The sequence below is a fragment of the Zea mays genome, chromosome 4, assembly GCF_902167145.1.
Source record: "Zea mays cultivar B73 chromosome 4, Zm-B73-REFERENCE-NAM-5.0, whole genome shotgun sequence".
Taxonomy (NCBI): domain Eukaryota; kingdom Viridiplantae; phylum Streptophyta; class Magnoliopsida; order Poales; family Poaceae; genus Zea; species Zea mays.
The window spans coordinates 216606781-216627000 of NC_050099.1; positions in this window are offsets into that span (position 1 = coordinate 216606781).

Here is a 20220-nt window from a genome sequence, read left to right on the forward strand (position 1 = left end):
AGGAGAAATGTTGTTTCTAAAAGAAATGCTATTCATCATGTGCCTAGAAGGAATGTTATTCATGCTCCTAGGAAAGTAGTGAATGAACCTTCCACAATTTATTATGCTTTAAATGCTTCCTTTGCTATCTGTAGAAAGGATAAGAAAATTGTTGCTAGGAAGTTAGGGGCAAAATGCAAGGGAGACAAAACTTGCATTTGGGTCCCTAAGGATATTTGCACTAACCTTGTAGGACCCAACATGAGTTGGGTACCTAAGACCCAAGCCTAAATTTGCCTTGCAGGTTTATGCATCCGGGGGTTCAAGCTGGATTATTGATAGCGGATGCACAAACCATATGACGGGGGAGAAGAAGATGTTCACCTCCTACGTCAAGAATAAGGATTCCCAAGATTCAATCATATTCGGTGATGGGAATCAAGGCAAGGTAAAAGGGTTAGGTAAAATTGCAATTTCTAATGAGCACTCTATCTCTAATGTGTTTTTAGTAGAGTCACTAGGATATAATTTACTATCTGTTAGTCAATTGTGCAATATGGGATATAACTGTCTATTCACAAATATAGATGTGTCTGTCTTTAGAAGAAGTGATGGTTCACTAGCTTTTAAGGGTGTACTAGACGGCAAACTTTATTTAGTTGATTTTGCAAAAGAAGAGGCCGGTCTAGATGCATGCTTAATGGCTAAGACTTGCATGGGCTGGCTATGGCATCGCCGCTTAGCACATGTGGGGATGAAGAACCTCCACAAGCTTCTAAAGGGAGAACATGTGATAGGTCTAACAAATGTACATTTCGAAAAAGATAGACCTTGTGCAGCTTGTCAGGCAGGTAAACAGGTGGGAGGAGCGCATCACAGCAAGAATGTGATGACCACGTCAAGACCCCTGGAGCTACTGCATATGGACCTCTTCGGACCCGTCGCCTATCTAAGCATAGGAGGAAGTAAGTATGGTCTAGTTATTGTTGATGACTTTTCCCGCTTCACTTGGGTGTTCTTTTTGCAGGATAAGTCTGAAACCCAAGGGACCCTCAAGCGCTTCCTCAGGAGGGCTCAAAATGAGTTTGAGCTCAAAGTGAAAAAGATAAGAAGCGACAACGGGTCCGAGTTCAAGAACCTTCAAGTGGAGGAGTTTCTTGAAGAGGAAGGGATCAAGCACGAGTTCTCCGCTCCCTACACACCACAGCAAAATGGTGTGGTAGAGAGGAAGAACAGGACGCTCATCGACATGGCGAGGACGATGCTAGGAGAGTTCAAGACCCCCGAGTGCTTTTGGACGGAAGCCGTGAACACGGCTTGCCACGCCATCAACAGGGTCTACCTTCATCGCCTCCTCAAGAAGACGTCATATGAGCTACTAACCGGTAACAAACCCAATGTATCGTACTTTCGTGTATTTGGGAGTAAATGCTACATTCTAGTAAAGAAGGGTAGAAATTCTAAGTTTGCTCCCAAAGCTGTAGAAGGGTTTTTATTAGGTTATGACTCAAATACAAAGGCGTATAGAGTCTTCAACAAATCATCGGGTTTGGTTGAAGTCTCTAGCGACGTTGTATTTGATGAGACTAATGGCTCTCCAAGAGAGCAAGTTGTTGATTGTGATGATGTAGATGAAGAAGATGTTCCGACGGCCGCTATACGGACCATGGCGATTGGAGAAGTACGGCCACAGGAACAAGATGAACGAGATCAACCTTCTTCCTCAACTATGGTGCAACCCCCAACCAAAGATGACGAACAGGTACCTCAAGTGGAGGCGCTTGATCAAGGGGGAGCACAAGATAATCAAGTGATGGAGGAAGAAGTGCAACCGGCACCTCCAACCCAAGTTCGAGCGATGATTCAAAGGGATCATCCCGTCGACCAAATTCTGGGTGACATTAGCAAGGGAGTAACTACTCGATCTCGATTAGTTAATTTTTGTGAGCATTACTCCTTTGTCTCTTCTATTGAGCCTTTCAGGGTAGAAGAGGCCTTGCTAGATCCGGACTGGGTGTTGGCCATGCAAGAGGAGTTAAACAACTTCAAGCGCAATGAAGTTTGGACACTGGTGCCTCGTCCGAAGCAAAATGTTGTGGGAACCAAGTGGGTGTTCCGCAACAAACAGGACGAGCACGGGGTGGTGACGAGGAACAAGGCTCGACTTGTGGCAAAAGGTTATGCCCAAGTCGCAGGTTTGGATTTCGAGGAGACCTTTGCTCCTGTGGCTAGGCTAGAGTCAATTCGAATCTTGCTAGCATATGCCGCTCACCATTCTTTCAGGTTGTTTCAAATGGATGTGAAGAGCGCTTTCCTCAACGGGCCAATCAAGGAGGAGGTGTACGTGGAGCAACCCCCTGGCTTCGAGGATGAACGGTACCCCGACCATGTGTGTAAGCTCTCTAAGGCGCTCTATGGACTTAAGCAAGCCCCAAGAGCATGGTATGAATGCCTTAGAGATTTCTTAATTGCTAATGCTTTCAAGGTTGGGAAAGCCGATCCAACTCTTTTTACTAAGACTTGTAATGGTGATTTGTTTGTGTGCCAAATTTATGTCGATGACATAATATTTGGTTCTACTAACCAAAAGTCTTGTGAAGAGTTTAGCAGGGTGATGACGCAGAAATTCGAGATGTCGATGATGGGCGAGTTGAACTACTTCCTTGGGTTCCAAGTGAAGCAACTCAAGGACGGCACCTTCATCTCCCAAACGAAGTACACGCAAGATCTGCTAAAGCGGTTTGGGATGAAGGACGCCAAGCCCGCAAAGACTCCGATGGGGACCGACGGACACACCGACCTCAACAAAGGAGGTAAGTCCGTTGATCAAAAAGCATACCGGTCAATGATAGGTTCTTTGCTTTACTTATGTGCTAGTAGACCGGATATTATGCTTAGCGTATGCATGTGTGCTAGATTTCAATCCGATCCTAAGGAGTGTCACTTAGTGGCGGTGAAGCGAATTCTTAGATATTTGGTTGCTACGCCTTGCTTCGGGCTCTGGTATCCAAAGGGGTCTACCTTTGACTTAGTTGGATACTCAGACTCCGACTATGCTGGATGTAAGGTCGATAGGAAGAGTACATCGGGGACGTGCCAATTCTTAGGAAGGTCCCTGGTGTCATGGAACTCTAAGAAACAAACTTCCGTTGCCCTATCCACCGCTGAGGCCGAGTATGTTGCCGCAGGACAGTGTTGCGCGCAACTACTTTGGATGAGGCAAACCCTCAGGGACTTTGGCTACAATCTGAGCAAAGTCCCACTCCTATGTGATAATGAGAGTGCTATCCGCATGGCGGAAAATCCTGTTGAACACAGCCGCACAAAGCACATAGACATCCGGCATCACTTTTTGAGAGACCACCAGCAAAAGGGAGATATCGAAGTGTTTCATGTTAGCACCGAGAACCAGCTAGCCGATATCTTCACTAAGCCTCTAGATGAGAAGACCTTTTGCAGGTTGCGTAGTGAGCTAAATGTCTTAGATTCGCGGAACCTGGATTGAATTGTAGCATACATGTAGTTATGCTTTTGATCATGTTCCTTTTTTTTGCATTATGTTGCTTATTATGGTGCTCAAGTTGTACAAACACTCCCTGGACCTCACAAGTCCGTTGCAAAGTGATGCACATGTTTAGGGGGAGATGTGTTACAACTTGACCCTTTGAGACTAACCTTGTGCTTGAGCTTGATAATTTAGTCTCGAAGGAGGATTGAAAGGGAAAAGGTGGACTTGGACCATGAAAGACTTCCACTGCACTCCGATGAGAGGGTAACTAATTCCAAGTTCATCTCATGAAATCTTATTGCCATTTGCTCTTAATTGAAGACTTTGGTGAGGCAATGGGGTTAACGGGCCAAGATTGATCCCGTTTTGGTGCTTGATGCCAAAGGGGGAGAAAATAAAGGCCAAAGTGATAAATGGATCAGCTACCACTTGAGAGATTTTGAAAATAGTAGAATAGAGTTTTTGTTTTGTCAAAAGCTTTTATTGTCTCTTATTGTCTCTATTTTCAAAAGTTGGCTTCTTGTGGGGAGAAGTGTTGATTATGGGAAAAAGGGGGAGTTTTTGAAATCTTTGATCAATCTCTTTTGGAATGACTCTCTTTATACTTCAACATGTGTGTTTAACTTAGAGATTTGAGTTTGATTTGCAAAAACAAACCAAGTGGTGGCAAAGGATGATCCATATATGCCAAAATTGAATAAAACTTAAATTTATTTTATTTGAAGTGAGTTTGCACTTGTTCTAGTTGCTTTATGTTGTGTTGGCATAAATCACCAAAAAGGGGGAGATTGAAAGGGAAACGTGCCCTTGGGCCATTTCTATGTATTTTGGTGATTGAGTGCCAACACATGTGCTTAATTGGGAATTTATGTACATGGATGAACAAGGTGAAAATCATGAAGTAAAGGTATGTTTCTAAGCCTTAGTACATTGGTTTTAAGTACTAATATATTTGTCTAAGTGTTAGAAACAGAAAGAAGAAGAATAGAGAAAAGGAGAAGGGACTTGGCTGTGTGCTGCCAAGACCCAGCTCGGTCTGGAGCACCGGACTGTCCGGTGTGCACCGGACAGTGTCCGGTGCGCCAGGCTGGCGCGACTCGAACTGGCCGCTCTCGGGAAATTGGCCGGCGGCGTACGGCTAAAATTCACCGGACTGTCCGGTGTGCACCGGACTGTCCGGTGAGCCAACGGTCGGCCAGGGCCAACGGTCGGCCGCGCAATCCGCGCGGGACACGTGGCCGAGCCAACGGTAGGAAGACGGCACCGGACTGTTCGGTGTGCACCGGACATGTCCGGTGCGCCAACAGCGCCAGATCTGCCAACGGTCTGCAACGGTCGTCTTCGCCGTTTAAGGAAACAAATCGGGCACCGGACAGTGTCCGGTGTGCACCGGACTGTCCGGTGCCCCCGACGACAGAAGGCAAGGATGGCCTTCCGGATTTGCTCTCAACGGCTCCTAGCTGCCTTGGGGCTATAAAAGGAGCCCCTAGGCGCATGGAGGAGACACACAAGCAACCTTTGAGCATTCTTGATCATCCACACTAAGTCTCTGCGCATTCGTTTGTGTTTCTAAGTGATTCGAGCTCTGTTCTAAGTGAGAACTCTGAGATAGTCTTGTGAGCTCGATTCTTGGCCGTGTGTGTGCGCTTTTGCTGTGGATTTGTGTGTGTTGCTTCCCTCCCTTACTCTGTGTTTCATTTGTGATCATATACTTGTAAGGGCAAGAGACTCCAATTTGTGGAGATTCCTTGCAAACGGGATAGTGAAAGGAAAACAAAACACCGTGGTATTCAAGTGGGTCTTTGGACCGCTTGAGAGGGGTTGATTGCAACCCTCGTCCGTTGGGACGCCACAACGTGGAGTAGGCAAGCGTTGGTCTTGGCCGAACCACGGGATAAAACCACTGTGTCACTCTGTGCTTGATTCTCTTGTGGTACTGTGTTTTGTTGAGACTGTTGAGACTTCACCTTAGCCACTTGGCAATAATCGTGCTAACACTTAACAAGTTTTTGTGGCTTAAGTTTGAAGTTTTTACAGGATCACCTATTCACCCCCCCCCCTCTAGGTGCTCTCAGTCTTCTTGAGGATTCGGTGTAGATACAACCGGTTGATGGCGTAGCAGGCGGTGTTGACCGCCTCGGCCCAAAACCGATCCGAAGTCTTGTACTCATCAAGCATGGTCCTTGCCATGTCCAATAGAGTTCGATTCTTTCTCTCTACTACACCATTTTGTTGTGGGGTGTAGGGAGAAGAGAACTCATGCTTGATGCCCTCCTCCTCAAGGAAGCCTTCGATTTGAGAGTTCTTGAACTCCGTTCCGTTGTCGCTTCTAATCTTCTTGATCCTTAAGCCGAACTCATTTTGAGCCCGTCTCAAGAATCCCTTTAAGGTCTCTTGGGTTTGAGATTTTTCCTGCAAAAAGAATACCCAAGTGAAGCGAGAATAATCATCCACAATAACTAGACAGTACTTACTCCCGTTGATGCTTAGGTAAGCGATCGGGCCGAATAGATCCATGTGGAGTAGCTCAAGCGGCCTGTCGGTCGTCATGATGTTCTTGTGTGGATGATGGGCACCAACTTGCTTTCCTGCTTGGCATGCGCTACAGATCCTGTCTTTCTCAAAATGAACATTTGTTAGTCCTAAAATGTGTTCTCCCTTTAGAAGCTTATGAAGATTCTTCATCCCAACATGGGCTAGTCGGCGGTGCCAGAGCCAACCCATGTTAGTCTTAGCAATTAAGCATGTGTCGAGTTCAGCTCTATCAAAATCTACTAAGTATAGCTGACCCTCTAACACACCCTTAAATGCTATTGAATCATCACTTCTTCTAAAGACAGTGACACCTATATCAGTGAAAAGACAGTTGTAGCCCATTTGACATAATTGTGAAACGGAAAGCAAATTGTAATCTAAAGAATCTACAAGAAAAACATTGGAAATAGAATGGTCAGGAGATATAGCTATTTTACCAAGACCTTTGACTAAACCTTGATTTCCATCCCCGAATGTGATAGCTCGTTGGGGATCCTGGTTTTTCTCATAGGAGGAGAACATCCTTTTCTCCCCTGTCATGTGGTTTGTGCGCCCGCTGTCGATGATCCAACTTGAGCCCCCGGATGCATAAACCTACAAAACAAGTTTAGTTCTTGACTTTAGGTACCCAAATGGTTTTGGGTCCTTTGGCATTAGACACAAGAACTTTGGGTACCCAAACACAAGTCTTTGAACCCTTGTGCTTGCCCCCAACATATTTGGCAACTACTTTGCCGGATTTGTTAGTCAACACATAAGATGCATCAAAGGTTTTAAATGAAATGCTTTGTTCATTTGATGCACTAGGAATTTTCTTTTTAGGCAACTTAGCACGGGTTGGTTGCCTAGAGCTAGATGTCTCACTCTTATACATAAAAGCATGGTTAGAACCAGAGTGAGACTTCCTAGAATGAGTTTTCCTAATTTTGTCCTCGGGATAACCGGCAGGGTATAAAATGTAACCCTCGTTATCCTGAGGCATGGGAGCCTTGCCCTTAACAAAGTTGGACAATCTTTTAGGAGGGGCACTAATTTTGACATTGTCTCCCCTTTGGAAGCCAATGCCATCCTTGATGCCCGGGCGTCTCCCACTATAGAGCATACTTCTAGCAAATTTAAATTTTTCATTTTCTAAGTTATGCTCGACAATTTTAGCATCTAATATTGCTATATGATCATTTTGTTGTTTAATTAAAGCCATATGATCATGAATAGCATTGATATCAACATCTCTACATCTAGTACAAATAGTGACATGCTCAATGGTAGATGTAGATGGTTTGCAAGAATTAAGTTCAACAATCTTAGCATGAAGAATATCATTTTTATCTCTAAGATCGGAAATTGTAACTTTGCAAACATCAAAATCTTTAGCCTTAGCAAGCAAGTTTTCATTTTCATTTCTAAGGCTAGCAAGAGTAATGTTCAATTCTTCAATCCTAGCAAGCAAATCCTCATTATTATTTCTAGGGTTGGGAATTGAAACATTGCAAACATGAGAATCAACCTTAGCTAACAAATTAGCATTTTCATTTCTAAGGTTGTCTATTGTTTCATGGCAAGTGCTTAGCTCACTAGATAATTTTTCACACTTCTCAATTTCTAGAGCATAAGCATTTTTAACCTTAACATGCTTCTTATTTTCTTTAATAAGGAAGTCCTCTTGAGTGTCCAAGAGATCATCCTTTTCATGAATGGCACTAATCAATTCATTAAGTTTTTCTTTTTGTTGCATGTTGAGGTTGGCAAAAAGAGTACGTAAATTATCCTCCTCATCACTAGCATTATCATCACTAGAAGATTCATATTTAGTGGAGGAGTTAGATTTAACCTTCTTCCGTTTGCCGTCCTTTGCCATGAGGCACTTGTGACCGACGTTGGGGAAGAGGAGTCCCTTGGTGACGGCGATGTTGACGGCGTCCTCGTCGGAGGAGGAGTCGCTTGAGCTTTCGTCGGAATCCCATTCCCGACAAACGTGGGCATCGCCGCCCTTCTTTTTGTAGTACCTCTTCTTTTCTCTCCTCTTGCCCTTCTTGTCGTTATCCCTGTCACTGTCACTTGATAATGGACATTTTGCAATAAAGTGACCGGGCTTACCACATTTGTAACAAACTTTCTTGGAGCGGGACTTGTAGTCTTTCCCTCTCCTTTGCTTGAGGATTTGGCGGAAGCTCTTGATGACGAGCGTCATTTCCTCATTGTCAAGCTTGGAGGCGTCTATTGGTTGTCGACTTGGGGTAGACTCCTCCTTCTTTTCTTCCGTCGCCTTGAATGCGACGGGTTGAGCTTCGGATGTAGATGGATCATCAAGCTCGTTGATCTTCCTCGAGCCTTCGATCATGCACTCAAAACTTACAAAATGCCCGATAACTTCCTCGGGGGTCATTTTAGTATATCTAGGATTACCACGAATTAATTGAACTTGAGTAGGGTTAAGGAAAATAAGTGATCTTAGAATAACCTTAACCACCTCGTGGTCGTCCCACTTTATGCTCCCGAGGTTGCGCACTTGGTTCACCAAAGTCTTGAGTCGGTTGTACATGTGTTGTGGCTCTTCCCCTTTGCGAAGCCGGAACCGACCGAGCTCCCCCTCGATCGTTTCCCGCTTGGTGATCTTTGTGAGCTCATCTCCCTCGTGCGCGGTTTTGAGCACATCCCAAACCTCCTTGGCGCTCTTTTACCCTTGAACTTTGTTATACTCCTCTCTACTTAAAGAGGCGAGGAGTATTGTTGTTGCTTGAGAGTTGAAGTGCTCGATTTGGGCCACCTCATCCTCATCATAATCTTTATCCCCTACCGACGGTACCTGTGCACCAAACTCAACAACATCCCATATACTTTTGTGGAGTGAGGTTAGATGAAATCGCATTAAATCACTCCACCTAGCATAATCTTCACCATCAAAAGTTGGTGGTTTGCCTAATGGGACGGAAAGTAGAGGTGCATGTTTGGAAATGCGAGGATAGTGTAGGGGGATCTTACTAAACTTCTTACGCTCTTGGCGTTTAGAAGTTACGGAGGGCGCATCGGAGCCGGAGGTTGATGTTGATGAAGTGTCGGTCTCGTAGTAGACCACTTTCCTCATCCTCTTTTGCTTGTCCCCACTCCGATGCGGCTTGTGGGAAGAAGATTTTTCCTTCTTCTCTTTGTGGTGAGAAGAAGATTTCTTCTCCTTCCCTTTGGAGGAGCTCTTCTTCTTCTCCCTCCTCTTGGTGCGGGACTCTTCCGATGAAGTGCTCCCGTGGCTTGTAGTGGGCTTTTCGTCGGTCTCTATCTCCTTCTTGGCGTGATCTCCCGACATCACTTCGAGCGGTTAGGCTCTAATGAAGCACCGGGCTTTGATACCAATTGATAGTCGCCTAGAGGGGGGTGAATAGGGCGAAACTGAAATTTACAAATATAAACACAACTACAAGCCGGGTTAGCGTTAGAAATATAAATGAGTCCGCGAGAGAGGGTGGAAAACAAATCGCAAGCAAATAAGAAGTGTGACACGCGGATTTGTTTTACCGAGGTTCGGTTCTTGCAAACCTACTCCCCGTTGAGGAGGCCACGAAGGCCGGGTCTCTTTCAACCCTTCCCTCTCTCAAACGGTCCCTTGGACCGAGTGAGCTTCTCTTCTCAAATCAAAGCCGGGAACAAAACTTCCCCGCAAGGGCCACCACACAATTGGTGCCTCTTGCCTTGATTACAATTGAATGTTGATCACAAGAGCAAGTGAGAAAGAAAAGAAGCAATCCAAGCGCAAGAGCTCAAAAGAACACGACAAATCTCTCTCGCTAATCACTAAAGCCTTTTGTGGAATTTGAGAGGATTTGATCTCTTTGGTGTGTCTAGAATTGAATGACTAGCTCTTGTAAGTGGTTGGGAAGTGGAAAACTTGGATGCAATGAATGGTGGGGTGGTTGGGGTATTTATAGCCCCAACCACCAAACTTGACCGTTGGTGTAGCTGTCTGTTCGATGGCGCACCGGACAGTCCGGTGCACACCGGACATGTCCGGTGCCCCAGCCACGTCACCAGTTCCGTTGGATTCTGACCGTTGAAGATTCTGACTTGTGGGCCTGCATGGATGTCCGGTGCACACCGGACATCTACTGTTCCTTGTCCGGTGTGCCAGTATGGGCACGCCTGACTTCTGCGCGCGCTGCGCGCGCATTTAATGCACCGCAGGGAGCCGTTGGCGCGGAGATAGCCGTTGCTCCGGAGTTGCACCGGACAGTCCGGTACACACCGGACATGTCCGGTGAATTATAGCGGACTAGCCGTTGGAGTTTCCCGAAGCTGGCGAGTTCCTGAGGCCGACCTCCCTTGGAGCACCGGACACTGTCCGGTGTACACCGGACAGTCCGGTGAATTATAGCGGAGTCGCCTCTGGAAATTCCCGAAGGTAGCAAGTTCGCGTTGGAGTCCTCTGGTACACCGGACATGTCCGGTGGTGCACCGGACACTGTCCGGTGGCACATCGGACAGTCCGGTGCGCCAGACCAGAGGTGCCTTCGGTTGGCCCTTTGCTCCTTTGTTGAATCCAAAAATGGTATTTTGATTGGCTTGTTGTGAACCTTTGACACCTGTATAACTTATACACTAGAGCAAACTAGTTAGTCCAAAGATTTGTGTTGGGCAATTCAACCACCAAAACTATATAGGAACTAGGTGTAAGCCTAATTCCCTTTCATCTTCACTCATTTATTTATAACCAAAGGGGGAGAATAGTCATAGAGGGCTCTAATGGTTCCGTTTTTGGCGATTCATGCCAAAGGGGGAGAAAGTAAGAGCCCAAAGCAAAAGGACCGCACCACCACCTATTTCAAAAACTTCGTGTTTTCAAAGAATTTTATCAAGTGGTATCCTATTGTGTTCAAAAGGGGGAGAAAATAGTATTTCAAAAATGATATATCAAAAACCCTCTTGAACACTAAGAGGAGGATCTCATTTAGGGGGAATTTTGTTTAATCAAAGAAAAGCATTTGAAACAGGGGGAGAAAATTTCAAATCTTGAAAATGCTTTGCAACTCTTATTCATTTATCTTTGACTATTTGCAAAAGAACTTTGAAAAGGATTTACAAAGGAATTTGCAAAAACAAAACATGTGGTGCAAGCGTGGTCCAAAATGTCAAATAAGATAGAAACAATCCATGCATATCTTGTAAGTATTTCTATTGGCTCAATTTCAAGCAACCTTTACACTTATATTATGCAAACTAGTTCAATTATGCACTTCTATATTTGCTTTGGTTTGTGTTGGCATCAATCACCAAAAAGGGGGAGATTGAAAGGGAATTAGGCTTACACCTAGTCCCTAATTAATTTTGGTGGTTGAATTGCCCAACACAAATAATTGGACTAACTAAGTTTGCCCAAGTGTATAGATTATACAGGTGTTAAAGGTTCACACTCAGCCAATAAAAAGATCAAGTTTTGGATTCAACAAAGGAGCGAAGAGGAAACCGAAGGCACCTCTGGTCTGGCGCACCGGACTGTCTGGTGTGCCACCGGACATGTCCGGTGCACCAGAGGACTCCAACGCAAACTCGCCACCTTCGGGAATTTCCAGAGGCACTCGCGCTATAATTCACCAGACTGTCCGGTGTACACCGGACAGTGTCCGGTGCGCCAAGAAGAAGCGGCCTCAGGAACTCGCCAGCTTCGGGAATCTCCAACGGCTAGTCCGCTATAATTCACCGGACATGTCCGGTGTGCACCGGACTGTCCGGTGCAACTCCGGTGCAACGGATTTCTCCGCGCCAACGGCTACCTGCGGCGCATTAAATGCGCGCGCAGCGCGCGCAGAAGTCAGAGTCGCCCATACTGGCGCACCGGACATGGAACAGTAGATGTCCGGTGTGCACCGGACATCCAGGCGGGCCCACAAGTCAGAAGCTCCAACGGTCAGAATCCAACGGCAGTGATGACGTGGCGGGGGCACCGGACATGTCCGGTGTGCACCGGATTGTCCGGTGCGCCATCGAGCAGACAGCCTCCCAACGGCCACTTTTGGTGGTTGGGGCTATAAATACCCCAACCACCCCACCATTCATTGCATCCAAGTTTTCCACTTCTCAACCACTTACAAGAGCTAGGCATTCAATTCTAGACACACTAAAGAGATCAAATCCTCTCCAATTCCACAAAAGGCTTTAGTGATTAGCGAGAGAGATTTGTCGTGTTCTTTTGAGCTCTTGCGCTTGGATTGCTTCTTTTCTTTCTCACTTGCTCTTGAGATCAACACTCAATTGTAATCAAGGCAAGAGGCACCAATTGTGTGGTGGCCCTTGCGGGGAAGCTTTGTTCCCGGCTTTTGATTTGAGAAGAGAAGCTCACTCGGTCCGAGGGACCGTTTGAGAGAGGGAAGGGTTGAAAGAGACCCGACCTTTGTGGCCTCCTCAACGGGGAGTAGGTTTGCGAGAACCGAACCTCGGTAAAACAAATCCGCGTGTCACACTCTTCATTTGCTTACGATTTGTTTTGCGCCCTCTCTCGCGCGGACTCGTTTATATTTCTAACGCTAACCCGGCTTGTAGTTGTGTTTATATTTGTAAATTTTAGTTTCGCCCTATTCACCCCCCCCTCTAGGCGACTATCAGCTACCACCGAATATCTTCGTTGGTGACCGATTATCGTTGCCAACGCGTTTTCGTAGCGGCGGCCCTTCCTACCCCTCGCACCCACACTCTGGTTCGTCTCCCCCGGAGACTAGGGTGGTTTGGGATGGGTTCTGATGAATCGGATCGGCGCTCCACGACTTTTATGGGGGAGGGAAGATCCGAGTTGGTCGGGGCGGCAACGGTGGTGCGAGGATGCCGCGGCAGCGACCTCGGTCAGGTTGTTGAGGTGCCCAAGCACTAGGCCCCACCAGGTAGTGACTGAGTCGTGGAGCGCGGAGTCGGGCGAGGCTGACGAGGTGACCCCACACGGCGGCGACACAAGAAAAGGCTGGCGTGAATGAAGAGGTCGACAGGTGGGGCCGGGCAGTCATCGATACCTGCAGCGCACCCAGCACGAAGTCGGGCCGCGCGATTGGGAGCTATTGGGCCACGTGGTAGAGATTCGGCCTAGCCGAGATATGGTCTTTCCTTTTTCCTTTTTCTTTTCCATTTTTTTCTATTCTCTTTTCAAATCCAATTCAAATTCAAACTCATGTTTTTAACTTTCAGATTTCAACTCTCAAATATAACTCTTATGTACAGGTAAATCCTATTTTCCTTATTATTTATTTTTCTCCCTATTATTTAATTATGGAAGTAATAAATGACTTTATTAAGATTTTCTCTCTCATTTCCGTTTTATATTTCATTTATAAGTTGAGGTCAAATTCATGTTTTCAATAAAATGCATCATAACCACATCATCAACAAGAGATGTACCATTCTTTATTAGTTTATTGGTTACTTAACTAATTTAATAACATCGATTGATTATGAAAAGGAATGATCTTAATGAATTTTCCAAGGTTTCAAGAATTTCTAAATCACTATAATAAATATATTATTATTATTATTATTATTATTATTATTATTATTATTATTATTATTATTATTATTATTATACCAATTTTAGGCTTTACAACAACCACCAGCGAACCTCCCCTATTCCTCTTTGATGATTGAATTCCAGCGAGACGTGGAAGAGCTCGTGGCAGATCTGTCTCCCCTTTCTCTCTCTCAGGTGCGTGGTGAAGCTTGGCGATGGTGTGCTCAGTGCCAGGCAGGGTTCGGTTTATATGGATACGAGGAGAGCGGCCCAGGGGCCAGGGCGTACTCGGTGGGGCAAAAATCCAGGCGAACTTCAAACGATTTGTTACAGCAAGCGCGAAAGATTCCGCCAATATCGTGTTCTGTTGGGATGAACTCATGGCGAGGATGAAAGGCTGAGCACGTGGGTCCACGCGTCGGTGTAAGCAAGAGCACGACGGCTGGTGCGACCGGTCTGTGGGGTCCACCCGCCAGTGGATCCAAGAGCGGGCGTGAGCGGTAGTGGCTAGCAGATGGGACTCACGCGCAACAACGATGGCGCCCAGACGTGCGTGCGAGTGGTAATGGCCGAGGGGCCCATTCGTCAGTGACATCATAGAAGGGAAGAAGGGGGCCGACGTGGGTCAATTCGGCCCACCACGTGAGATAAATACAGCCCACGCAAATCCTGCTCTACCATTTTCTTTTTTTATTTTCAGTTTTCCTTTCCAATTTGAAATTTTCAAATTCAATCTAATTTGAGGTTCTGAAATTTAAGCATACACAAACAGAGATCCAACATGAATGCATTAAATTTATTTACTTATTATTATGTTTTTAATCTTATTTTATCAATTGCTCTCAAATAATTAATACAATTACACAAACTTAGTTATGTTAAGAAAATATTTAAATATGAAGTTAATTCAGAACTAAATATTCCTTTATTATTTTTAAGAGAAGTTATTTCTTTGCAAGTATTTTCTACTATATAGTTTATTCAAAGAGTAATTACATTCATATGCTGATTATTTTATTCCATCTTTTCTTAGATAACACTCGTATATAGTTATCGAGATGTATTTTCCCATAATAGGATTTTTAGGGTGTTACAAATTCTACCCCCTTAAAAATAATCTCGTCCTCAAGATTAGTAAGAAAAGGGATGCAACCACTTTGGTTTGCGGTTCACCTTTTAGTTTCTTAATTAGTTCAAAATCGAAGTTTTCTTTTTTTCCTTTTAAGTACTAATTAACAGGTGCTTTTAAGAAAGCATGAGTATTTTTAGCTCTAATACAAGATATGGTTAGAGCAAGGGTAGGTTATGACAAGAAAGAAAGTCTCCATCACAAATGGTGAATCTTGATTTATCTGAAGATCTGGTTCTACTCATAACTTCCTTGACGAGGTTGATCTTCTCTTCTTGAATCTTGGTGATATCATCCAAGTTAAGGACATTCAGTTCTGGCGTTTCCTTTTTGGGGTTTAGGTATATAGATGGTTGTGAAATGTGATATAGAACAAACATGGTTTATTTTTGTTTTTTTAGGTTGGACTAGATAGGTTAGAATCTTGTTTTGAAATAGATTGAGGGCGAGAAAGGTTATGGTAAGGAGAGATTCCAACCCGGATGGTGGATCCCGACTTTTTGAAGATTTTTTCTGGCTTCCGACCTTCCTTGCCTTGATGAGGTCGATCGTCTTCGATCTCCGGTCTTGACATCATCATCCGAGCTAGGTACATATAGTTAAGATAGCTTGTAGATAAGAACATATAGTTAATAGGTAGATGGCATATGACGAGTGTGCTATGGTCAAACCTTGTCTGGTTGCTTTGTTAGGTCGGCTAGGTACAGATCTTTTAGGAACAAGTAGATTAGGTGGGTAGGATGGATTTCATGAGGTTGGTAAGAATCTTTGTTTTGTGGTTAGGTTGAAATAGAGGGGTTATGCAACCATCTGATGAGTTAGATAGTTGTGTATGGTCGAGTTAGTCTAGGGCACCAAATTAGGGCATGGTGAATTAGGTTAGAAGGAATATCTATGAGTAGATTCCAATTTACCTAATTGAATCTGGTGGGGTAAGATACTCATTTTTTACTAGGTGAGGTTGAATCTAATTAATTTAGATTAGATTAATCTATTAGGTGTCATTAGATTAGTTGAGATCTAGACTAGATTAGACTTATATAAGATCTAATTGATTTGGGTTAAATCATAGTTGTTACACTGGGGAGATAAGTATGCTCACCAGAACAAGAACAATCTATTAGGATAGACTCTTTTAAGATATGATGGATCTATTAAGATAGATACATTTTAATGTGGGATAATTTAAGTTTTTTCTAGTTATCTTATACCCATATTTTATACCTAAGTATATGCAGATGCAATTGGACACATTACTCCACCACTCATCACACTCATTTAAAGAACCAAATCAGACAGATATCATAAGAAAAAGCAGTCACACGTATACATAAAAAAATACTTTTTTCCTATGATTGGGACTCCTATTACTTAGGGTCACTTTAGGTACAGGATTTTGAAGTGTGAAATCTAGTTTTGTCTTTAGAATAGAAAAATGTAAGAGTAATCAAAGTAAAGCAGCAGTAGATGAGAAAAGATTAGGGAAAGTTTAGAAAGAGTCAGAGTAAAGGTAAGTAGGTAACAGTTGTCCAGTTCGATCTAGGTTACGTCCTAAAGTCAACATTCCTCTAATACCACTTCTGTCACACCCGGCTTTAAGGGCCAAACCCGGGTGTGTCTCAAATGTGTGCTAGGATCAAGTCTCACACATATTGTAACACATGGTACAGAAACGAATGTCACATCTTTACTATATAATGGAGTTCTGTACAAAATAGTTAAATAATTACATCATATGACGACAATGATCCAGCAACCATAGTTGACTAGGAGACGATGGCCTAGACCTCTCACGAACTCATCGCGACATCCTTCATGCTCCTCATCTTGCGGTACCTGTCCTTTACCTAGGGGCTGTGAGTATAGCAAGGGTGAGCTCACATACGTTCAATGCTCAAAAAGTTGTGGGAATAATGTGCATGAGCTCTCCTACGGTGGGGCTCATGTGAAGTGTAAAGTTTACCAAAGGAGATGGTTAAAGCTGAGTGTTGCTTTTAAAGTTGGTTAAAGTTTTATTAGCAGTTACTAAGTATAAGTAAATATCAACTCAATTAAATAAGAGATCACAATTAAAAATAACACCCACAATGCAATACAAATGACAGATTAAGTTTAGTTCCATAAGTTAATCCTACGAGAGACTTGAGTCGCTCTTGACCGTGAGCATGACTGATGTACCAGTTTTACACTCTGCAGAGGTTGCACATCTTTACCCACAAGACATGTTTCCCGATTAGCCAGGGTTAGCTAGACCCTTAGACACTTCCAAGGTGAATGGCTAGGGATCCACTGCGAGGCTTTTCCAAAGTTCCACTAGTTCGAGAAAACCCGTTATAGATTCAGGAAGAAGGAAACATAGGAATCCCTCGTCCGAAAAGCCATCGCAGCAGTTCGACCCGAGGACCTCCCTATACTCTGCAGCGACGTTTCCCTGCTTGCCCCTTTTAGGTAAGGTAATCTCTCCCTACTTTCCTAATTACTTAGCCAAGGGCATCCCATTCCACCCTTGTGATAGCACTGTTATCTCAAGTTAAGCTCCATGTTCCAATTATCACAATAATCTTGTCATGAACAATAATTAAACCACAACAAAATTGGAACATGATCATAATTCAAATGTAACATTAATCCCAAAACCAGGTAGAGCAATAGCAAGTCTACCCATAGTTCACTTGTTTGCAAAGTGTGGGGTACACAAAACTAGGTAAACCTATTGGGTCCCATCAAATTAACCTGAGCATGACACAGTGATTAACAGGAATATTATTAGGTAAATAAGAGTGATCAAGGGCACAACTTGCCTGTGACTTGAGATCACAGGTACTTCACCAAATTGGTCTTCGGTGACTCGTGACCACACTGCTACTCATAGCAATACATACAGATAGACAAAGAGTACATAACAAAACAATACACCAAACATGGGAACAAACAACGTAAGTTATAACTTGATTAGAGGTTATATTTTAGTCAGATTGTAACTATAGCCAGGTTAACTTTGTAATCCTGACTAATCTACTAACTATAGGTTAAACAAATATATATTTTGGAAAATATGTTACATGATAAAATAAGGTTACTAAAGTGTAAGCAATATTAATACAAGTCTAACACAACTTGAAAACGTAGGGGATATGAATTTTTTAAGTTTGTAGGTTTATTTATATACTAGAAATCCATTTTCTTGTATTACTCTATGAATTTCCTAGGGTTGTGGACTACGGATAATATTTCTAAAGAGTACATGTGCTATTCCGAATAATACTGAACCCGATCGTAAGGTTCTTTGAACTGGTAGGACTGCGGGTTGGTTTTGAATAAGTTGAGGGGCTTTTTAGCATATTGACCATGCCGAATGGGTATCCTCAATCTTGAGCTGCCTGATCTAAATCTGGGGGTTCGGATTAGATCCCCGTTTTTATGATACAGTACGCACTATGGGCCACCCGATCAGAGATCGACGCACCAAATTAGATTGATTTTGACTCAAAACGGTACGCGCCTCCTGACCACTGGATCCGTGATCCACGGCCCCAAATCCCCCTTAACGAACCGATAGGCTCATTCTAATTAGGGCTGATCACTTGAGATCCCACACCCACTACTTCGTCTTCTACCCCCAACAATAGAGCGCGGCGAGCCCCAATTGCCCGCGGCGGCGCAAACGCCGGTGAGGTACTCACTGGTCCGCTGGTGCTCCAACACTCAATCCCGATGGTGCTACGCATAGAGGAGGTCAAGGTGAACCTATGGGTGGCTTCCTTACCCTCGATTACGTCGCGATGATCCCTTCCCGCGGAGTAGTGCGGATCATAACGACGCCACGGACCCTGGCAAGCGATTGGCCATCACCCGGTGTCGTTCACGCGCTTGATTGGAACATGCACTAGACTCCACAACCTCCAGTGAACCTTCCCTATTCCTCTTTGATGGTTGAATTCCAGCGAGACGCGGAAGAGTTCGTGAAGGATCTCTCTCCCCTTTCTCTCTCTCAGGTGCGTGGTGAAGCCTGGCGATGGCGATGGTGTGCTCGGTGGTCATCAAGGAGGCAGGGTTCGGTTTATATGGATACGAGGAGAGCGGCCCAGGGCGTATTCGGTGGGGCAAAAATCCAGACGAACTTCAAAGGATTTGTTACAGCGAGCGCGAAAGATTCCGCCAATATCTCGTTCTGTTGGGATGAACTCATGGCGAGGATGAAGGGCTAAGCACGCGGGTCCACGCGTTGGTGTAAGCTATAGCACGACGGCTGGTGCGACTGGTCTGTGGGGTCCACCCGCCAGCGGATCCAAGCGCGTGCGTGAGCAGTAGTGGCTAGCAGACGGGACCCACGCGCAACCGTTGAGAACTACGATATCATGGATCACCAGATCCGCTCCCTTTCCTCCTGTCAGCAGTAGAGGCGCAAGAAGATGTAGAGAACACGTCTCCCTTCCCATAAGCACGACAGAGGAAACACACGAGACTATGGATATAGGGTTGGGCCTCTGGCCTCTTTCTGATCTCTATCATATGAAGGGGTGTACATGTTCCTTATATAGAGATGTGAGACCCCTCAGGGGTAAAGCAGGTATTTGCCCACATAACACTAACTAGGGTTACTTAACACTCCCCCTTGGGCGAATACCGCGACCAACACATGCCTCGTTAAAACTTCGAAAAACCCAATGGGAAAAATGTGGAGAAAGAGTGCATGGTGATACAAATTGCATTTGCACTTTGTTGCCTCGTTAAAAACCTCATGTGAGAAACTTCAAGAAAACTCACCAAGATAAAAAGAGTACAGCAGCTGTCATCGGGACAGATTTCGATCCTCTGGGATCTAGATTCTATCGAATCTTCTACAAGGGCTAACTTTAGAAATGTGCTCCCCTGATCCTTGCAAATCCGTATCAATAAGGCAAAACATTTTCTTCTGAAAGTATATGCACATAAAGATTTAGCGAACGGATTGCATATCATTGCAAGGACTATTTCAGGAACTTTACCTCTACTCACTTCTAGGATATACGAGCTAAGTGCACGTATCAATATAAATAAGCCACTTTGATTGATGGTGTTTGATTGACTGGATCTATATATTTGATAGAAAGTTCCATAAAGGTTCACATATTGATCATCAAGCTCATGCCTTCAGTGCATAGAATATGACATTTATTGTCTCACGAATGTGATCAATATAAGCATTCGCTCCCCCTGACGATGACATCTGTCAAAGTCGTTATCCCTCATAACTCAAGCATATTCTTCAAGATATATGTCTCATTGTTCATCTGGAATAACGAGAATGGATGAGGTTGGGGTGCTATCATTTTCTATCTTACACCACAATTTATACATAATTGTGCAAAGCAAATAACATGTCCTTCAATAGGACTTAGGGGATAATATAGTTGCAATAGTACATATTCTAAATATGACACATCGCTCGAGGCATTCATCCATTGCAACATCTATGATGGTGTAACAAAAGTCCATATAAGATCATAATCCATCAGGGATTTTTCATCGATTAGATACATCGTTATAGTCTGTCATTCTGGCACAATGGGGATATTTTGCCAGTAACACCTAAACCTTATAGGTTTCTGCCAT